Here is an 8271-nt window from a genome sequence, read left to right as displayed (position 1 = left end):
TTTTTTTTTTTTTGGTTTTTCGAGACAGGGTTTCTCTGTGTAGCCCTGGCTGTCCTGGAACTCACTCTGTTGATCAGGCTGGCCTCGAACTCAGAAATCTGCCTGTCTCTGCCTCCCAAGTGCTGAGCCCCTAGCTTCTGAACAATTAATGTATAAGTCTGAAAATCATAAAGTGACATCTATGAAGGAAGGAGAGAGTTACCGAGATTTTTTTAAAAATCTATGTTCTGTTTTAAAAAATGGAGACTACCATGACAGGAGACTTGGATTCCATTTTATTTTATTTTGATCATCATCATACAAATACTGATCTTTTCAGTAATAAATACAATTATATATATATATGTATATATGTATATATATATATATATATTCCCCCCCCCCCGAGACAGGGGTTTCTCTATATAGCCCTGGCTGTGGCTGTCCTGGAACTCTGTAGACCAGACTGGCCTCGAACTCGGAAATCCACCTGCCTCTGCCTCCCAAATGCTGGGATTGAAGGCATGCGCCACCACTGTCCGGCAATATATAATCTTTTAGGAAAGATCATATTAAAGCAGACTTAAATAAGGAGACAACTGAAAAATTGAGCACTAGGTGATAAGTGATAGAACAAACTAGATAATCCTTTGGATCAGAATAAAAAAAAAAAAAAAAATTGTCAGGAGTCCAATCTAAAAACCTGTGGTGCCACCTTGTGATGAGATTGCAGAATGGCAACTCAGATGCAATATTCTAAATTAAGACTACAGAGTATGTTTAATGCCATATTAGAGCAATGTCATGCAATAACTTATGTGTTTTATTTTGTAGAGTTTGAAGTTTTAAAGTATGTACATGTGGTAACATATCATACAATTGATTTGTATTCAGGACTTCAAGGGGCTTTCTTAAATTGTGAAAAGAGTGCAGGGCGGTGGTGGTGCACCCCTTTAATCCCAGCAATTGGGAGGCAGAGGCAGGCAGATTTCTGAGTTCAAGGCCAGCCTGGTCTACAAAGTGAGTTCCAGGACAGCCAGGGCTACACCAAGAAACCCTGGCTCGAAAACAACAACAACAACAAAAAATTGTGAAAAGGGTTATTCCAAAACTGCACATTTATTAGAGGTAATAGCTATCTTGGAGATGCCTTGGTAGATTGAAACTAATGGTACTCGGTGTGTATCCAGCAGAATAAAACAATTTTTTAGACATGGCATAAAACATGTTACAGATATAACTTACAATCATGCAGGCCAAGTGATTGTAAAAAAAAAATCTAACTACACTTTAAAGGAAATGCTCATAGAACAGAAGGGGTAAAATTTTTAAATGCCAATCAGACAGGTAGCACAGCTGCTGGGGGGGGGGGGNGGACCTGGATTTTAGAAAGTATTGCTGGGTTAAATCAGCCTATGTGTGTCGTGATCTCCGAAGGGAGGTCAGGAAATGTATTGCATTGGGGGAGAGGTTATGTCTGTGTTTCAACATGAGATGAAATGCTGTGGATTCCTTCAAAGTTAATAAAGACTAAATTTCACCAGGGAAGAACTGCTCAAAATCTTGGCTGCAGACGTGAAGAACCAAACACGAACAACAACGAAACATGTGAGAGATATGCTGATCCCTCTACATAGGAACAGCTCTGAGACAGGCTGATAGGAATGCCTTTTTGTAGCCAATAATCTTGTAGGGTACTGTTAGTGTCATGATTTTATACACTGTGTGAAGATATGGCTCTGTATTCCTTGCATGCCTAAAGTACCTTCTGATTGGTTAAAATAAAAACCCTGTAGCTTTTAAAATAAGTGTTGCAGTTTTTATCTTAACCCAGTTAGCCTCCAAATATTGAGACTGTGCTATTATATTTAACAAGCTTTAAGAGCACAACAACTGAGCAGTATTAATCTATTTTAATCGTCTGTGTTAATCTGGCTACCTCCCAGCCAAAATCCCTGAGATGTTGGGGGAAATATTAAAAAAAACTAATAATATCCTGTGCTATGCCAGGCAGGCACTGGGCACTGGCAGGCCACATGGCACCAGTGGGGTGTTCTCATCTTGGCAGACTCTCTGGCACAGAGCTCCAGAAATGTCTCCACACAGTTCAGTAAGTTCCCACTAGCTGGTCACTACCATGCCAGCCCCATGCTTCAACCCCTCCCCCCGGCCTTTGTGGTGCACATGGGGCAAACCCACACTTTGCTGCCTTACCTTTCTCTCTTGAACCCAGTCAAACCACTGTGTGAAGGAAAATGCCACACAAACTTAGTTCAGAATCAGTGGTAACTCAGTAGCTGGGTGCAACAACTAGAATCCTAATCTTGTAAGTCTTATTAAATCTAAGTCCTCTGGTATAAGCCAGGAGACTCTAGCATCTTGTCCTTACGCTATCCCTGTCCAAAAAGCCCCTAACTCTCCTGCTTCCTCTCTTCCTCTATCCAACCCAGAAGTCCTGCCTACTTGACCAGTGATTGGTCCCTTTATTCACTGGTGGAAAGTTCACAAGAAGTCACCTGAGTACTTTACTCATTCCTTGGTCCAGACAACCCCTCCTGGGAATTTGTAATTAACATCAAAATACAGGCATCAATCACCAGGGCCATCCACAGTACTGCGATACCTGTGTTTTATGACTTTCTTTGCTATGTTTTTTCTTTGGTCTCCTGGACTGTCTCATGACTATTCCCCATTTCCTTTCCTTCTCCCTCACCTGGCAGGGAGGAAGTCCAGCTCTATTATCTCCCTTAATCAGTCATTGGCTGATCAGCTAGCTTTATTGACCAATAAGGGAATAATTGGGAGTAATGTTTACCAAACAATGACACAGGAGATTCTTAGAATAAAGATGGCCGAGAAATCAGTATTTTAATAATGCAAAGATGATCTTTACAGAGTAAGCAATATATGCCTACACTGATGCCTGTAGCAAAAGGCAGAATGGTAAGGTCAGCCTTTCAGACAGAGAAAGGAACTCTGGAAAAGGGACTGACATGTGAGATTTGCCACCAAGATGAGGAGAAAGTCAAATGTAATGAAACTGAGGAGAGGTAACCAGCCACATGGAAAAACTTAGTATAAATGAGATAAATGAGTTATGAGTTAGTTGGAAACAAGCCTAGCTTAAGACCTAGACATTCATTAATAAGTAAAAAGGTCTGTGTCGTCATTTGGGAGCAAGCATGGACATAAAAAGGCCCGTTGTAAATTAATTATTCCTATCCCTGTCTAGCTTCCAAATGATTCAGACTGAGACTATGATTTACTTATTTAGCTTTGCACAGTTACTGGGTGTCTTAGGGTTTTACTGCAGTGAACAGACACCGTGACCAGAGCAACTCTTTTTTTCTTTTTTTTTTTTTTTAAAGATTTATCTATTATTATACGTAAATACACTGTAGCACACCAGAAGAGGGCATCAGATCTCATTACAGGTAGTTTTAGATCTCATTACAGGTAGTTTTAAGCCACCGTGTGGTTGCTGGGATTTGAACTCAGGACCTTCAGAAAATCAGTCAGTGCTCTTACCCGCTGAGCCATCTCGCCAGCCCCAGAGCAACTCTTAAAAAGAACATTTAATTGGGGTTGGCTTATAGGTTCAGGGGTTCAGTGAGTTATCATCAAGGCAAGAACATGGCAGCGTCTAGGCAGGCCTGGTGCAGGAGGAGCTGAGACTTCTGTATCCTCACCTGGAGGCTGCTAGCAGAACACTGACTCTAGGCAGCTAGAATGAGGAACATAACCCACACCCGCAGTGACACACCTACTCCAACAGGGCCATACTTTCTAATCCCGCCATTCCCTGGGCCAGGCATACACAGACCATCACACTGGGGATTGCCCCTACTCTATATTTCTTTCCATAGACTATCTACTTCCCAACTTAGTGACCCAAAACTTGCTGCTTGAGTCTGGGGCATTTTACTAGTGCGCGTGCTCCCTGTCCAGCACATCTAGTGGCGACCTGTTTTCTCCATCTTCTTCCTTGTTTACCCCTTTCACTCTCTTCCTCCTCATGGTCCCTACCTTCGACTCCCAGCCCAGTAGATGAAACACCACCTATTTCTATTTTGCCACTTTATTTTAACCAATCGTTTTAAGTAATATCACTTGTTGTATGTAAGGATCTGCTTGTCAGGGGCAGGCAGATCTTGGGGGCCACTATCTAACATTTGAATACATAGCAATTCCAGATCAATGCCCAACAGTTCACTGTTACATTTACTGCCCAATATTTGGCACTAAATCCAAACTTTAAAAATTCAGGTATTACAAGAAGCCCAAGATGGATGGCAGGAAAAATGTTTCCCTAACAACCGCGGTTCCTCATGAAGGCCTGGTGCACACAGCTCCTTTAAGAGACTGCCCCATGGTACAGCATGGCACCCTGACCAGTGAGTAGGGAGCAAGTGCTGGGATTAAAGGCATGTGCCACCACCACCCAGCCATTTAAATTTAGTATTTGTATGACTATGGCAGTTGTTTGTTTGTTTGTTTTTTAGCATCTACGCATCTTTTAAAAGATATCTATTTTTATTTTTTTTCTTTAGAGACTTTCATTTTCTTCTTTCTTCGAAGACTATTGTTTATGTGCATTTATTTCTCTCTTACCGCTTTCTTTTTTTTTTTTTTTTAAGATTTTATTTACTTATTATGTGTAAGTACACTGTAGCTGTCTTCAGACACTCCAGAAGAGGGAGTCAGATCTCATTAAGGATGGTTTGAGCCACCATGTGGTTGCTGAGATTTGAACTCCACACCTTTGGAAGAACACTCAGGTGCTATTACCCGCTGAGCCATCTCACCAGCCCCTCTTACTGCTTTCTAAACTTAATACTTTTGTATTTGATTTTTTTCTAAACTTTTTCCTCTGGGGAATCCTTTTTAATATTATTTAACTCTCTCTTTGTTTACTTTTATTTTATTAATTTCAAACTATATCAGCCTGTGATGTTTTATACCCAGACTCTTATGATTTAATCACAAATTTAAACATTTTTTTTTACCTGAGCAGAAGTTTGGCTCAGATTTTTTCTGTATGTTCTCTTTGTGTGTGCCTAGCTTCTGCTCCCTGTGACCCTGCCCTTTCACTCACAGGGAAGAGGCAGTCTAGCCCTGCATCTAAGTCTGATCTGTATTTCCCTGGTTTTCCAAGACCCACCTGACACCCTGGGCTGGGCTGCTGTTTTCCAGCTCATGCCAAATCTTTCCTACTGCTGCATAGTTTTTTATTGCAGCTGTGACTAGCCGCATATTGGGGGGTCACACTGGAGGGGGGTGTAGGGAATAGTGGGGGAAGTTTGCCCCATATTGGGTGTCAAATATAAAATTCTGAATTTTTCTATGCCCACTCTAGCTCCCAAATAAAGATACAAGACTTTATATTTATCAAAAGGCTTCTTGCACTAGAGCTGGGCAGATATTTATCTATTCTAAGCCATCTATGGCTGCCTACCCAGCCACATGTCCCATTACTTGCCATCTTAGTCTTGCCCTGGCAGCTCCTGCTCCATTGATATATCCTCATGGCAACTCAACCTGCTCATGGCGAATGCTCAGGGTGAATCTCCTTCTCTGGTCTCCCTCAGAGATCTTTTCACTGGGATCAGAAGTCCCGCCTCCTCCTCTCCTGCCCAGCTATTGACCGATCAGCTCTCTATTAACCAATCAGAGATGGCTGAAAACAATTTTCACACAGCATCTAAACAGGAGATGCTTGACAATACCAGTGTCCAAACGAAAAACAGATCCCTGGGCACAGTAATCAGCATCTGAATGCACAGGGCACAAAACCATCCCCCCCAGCATATCAATGGCAAAGCTGCTCTTTGGGGAGTTGGGCTGCTACATATTCATATGCTAAATTTTGTACCCCAAATCTGGTTGCCCCTGAGGAGATCTTCATAAACACCAAGTGATGCTATGTAAACCCTGCTCCCCAATTTAAAGTCAACTGATTAATAAAAGGTAAGAACCTGTAATTGGGCAATAGAGAAAGACAGGACTTGAGGATTGAGTGAGGGGGTCTTTGACAAGATGAAAAGGGGAAAGGAGATGAAGGGAGGAGGCTGTCATGAGAGGAGATAGATCATGAGCAGGTGGCCAGGAGAAACAGCAAGTAACAAGGGTCATATGGCTGGGATATAAGTTAGAACAGCTCCAAAACCTGCCCAAGCTAGGCTTACAGCTTGTAAATAAAATACCAGGATTGGGTGTCTTCCATGCGAGATAGCAAGAATTTATAATCATTTTAAAGTGCTCCAGTGAAAAGAACAGAAGGGTTTGAAAGAACTAGAAAACATGTTGTTATGTATCAGAGGCCAAAATTAAAGTTGCAAGTGAATGACATTGAAATAGGTTTGGTGGATACAGGAGCTTTTGTAACTATTTCACAAAAATCTTGGCATTCAGAATGGCCACTTTAAAGGGTTTATACAAAATGAATGGAAGAAAATATAGATGACTTTTGCATCTGGCCCTTTAAAGGACACTATGTCCTTTAAGACCTGTTGCCTCTACAAATTCTGGGTACAGGAAAGAGTATAAAATGACAGCAGAAGCTGGCAAAGGAGGAGTGTCAATCAAGAGTAGGAAGTGGGAGGTTCCAGGAAACAGAAGAGTAGGATCAGAAAGTAGAGTTAGAAAAGAAGACAAAGCCGGCTCAGGACGCAGAGGCAGGCAGATTTCTGAGTTCGAGGCCAGCCTGGTCTACAAAGTGAGTTCCAGGCCAGCCAGGGCTACACAGAGAAACCCTGTCTCAAAAAAATCAGAAGAAGAAGAAGGAGGAGGAGGAGGGGGAGGAGAAGGAAGAAGAAGGAAGAAGAAAGAAGAAGAAGAAGGACGACAAAGCCGGGTGTGGTGGCCCACTCCTTTAATCCCAAGCGGATTTCTGAGTTTGAGGCCAGCCTGGTCTACAAAGTGAGTTCCATGACAGCCAGGGCTATACAATTGGTGAACAGTTTAGCCTTGAAAAGCTGTCCTAAGCCAGAGAAGATATTTTTAGAAAGAACCCATGAAGAACCTACAAAGTAGTAAAAAGAGAAAAAAATCAAAATTTGAACAACCTAAAAGCAATTTTTGTTTTAAGTCCATAAATTTTTATTTAAGGAATTTCACATGTGATTTCTTTGTGGTCCATAAAGATCACTCATGTCACATATAAGATTTCTGGAAATAAACTGGGATAATCTCAGCACTCAAGAGGCAGAGGCAGGCAGATCTCAGAGTTGGAGGCCAGCCTGGTCTAAAGAGAAAGTTCTCAAACAGCTAGGGCTACACAAGGAAACCCAGACTCTAAAAACCAAACCAGGGCTGGTGAGATGGCTCAGTGGGTAAGAGCACCCGACTGCTCTTCCAAAGGTCCAGAGTTCAAATCCCAGCAACCACATGGTGGCTCATAACCATCTGTAACAAGATCTGACTCCCTCTTCTGGAGTGTCTGAAGACAGCTACAGTGTACTTACTTAAAATAAATAAATTAAAAAATAATAATAATTTAACCAAAAAAAAAAAGATTCCTGAAAATAACCCTTTCTCAAAGAAAGATACTTAATTCAGTTGTCTTTAAATATTATTTATTATTATTTTTATGAGTACACTGTAGCTGTCCTCAGATACACACCAGAAGAGGGCATCAGATCCCATTACTGATGTTTGTGAGCCACCATGTGGTTGCTGGGAATTGAACTCAGAACCTCTGAAAGAGCAGTCAGTGCAATTAACCACTGAGCCATCTCTCCAGCCCTAATTTAATTGTCTTATAAACCCTTTATTATTTTATCTCTCTTTGCAATAAAGACATAATTATGTCAACTTTGAATCTCCCCACTAAAAAATCTCTAGCTCTTTTTTAAAATTTACTTTAGGAATCATCTTAAAGTAAATCTTCCTCTTGATTTTTTTATACCCCACATCTCTTAAGAGTTCAATTCATGGGAACTAGAGAGATGACTCAGTGGTTAAGATCACTGACTGCTCTTCCGGAGGTCCTGAGTTCAAATCCCAACAACTACTTGGTGGCTTAGAGCTATCTTTAATGATATCGGATCCCCTCTTCTGGTGTGTCTGAAGACAGCTACAGTGTATTTACATATAATAAATAAATAAATCTTTTTTTAAAAAAGGGTTCCGTTCATATTTTTTCCTAATTTACTCAGAATACTAATCTGTAGGTAGGATATGCCAGCAGTATATACACTGAAACAAACGTCCACTTACAGGCATCTTCAACTATGACTTCACTTTCAAGACAAGCATCGTCAATCCATCATCCCACTGAGCTGTCTTGTATGC

This window comes from Mus pahari, chromosome 5, assembly GCF_900095145.1.
Source record: "Mus pahari chromosome 5, PAHARI_EIJ_v1.1, whole genome shotgun sequence".
Lineage (NCBI taxonomy): Eukaryota > Metazoa > Chordata > Mammalia > Rodentia > Muridae > Mus > Mus pahari.
This window is presented reverse-complemented; position numbering follows the sequence as displayed.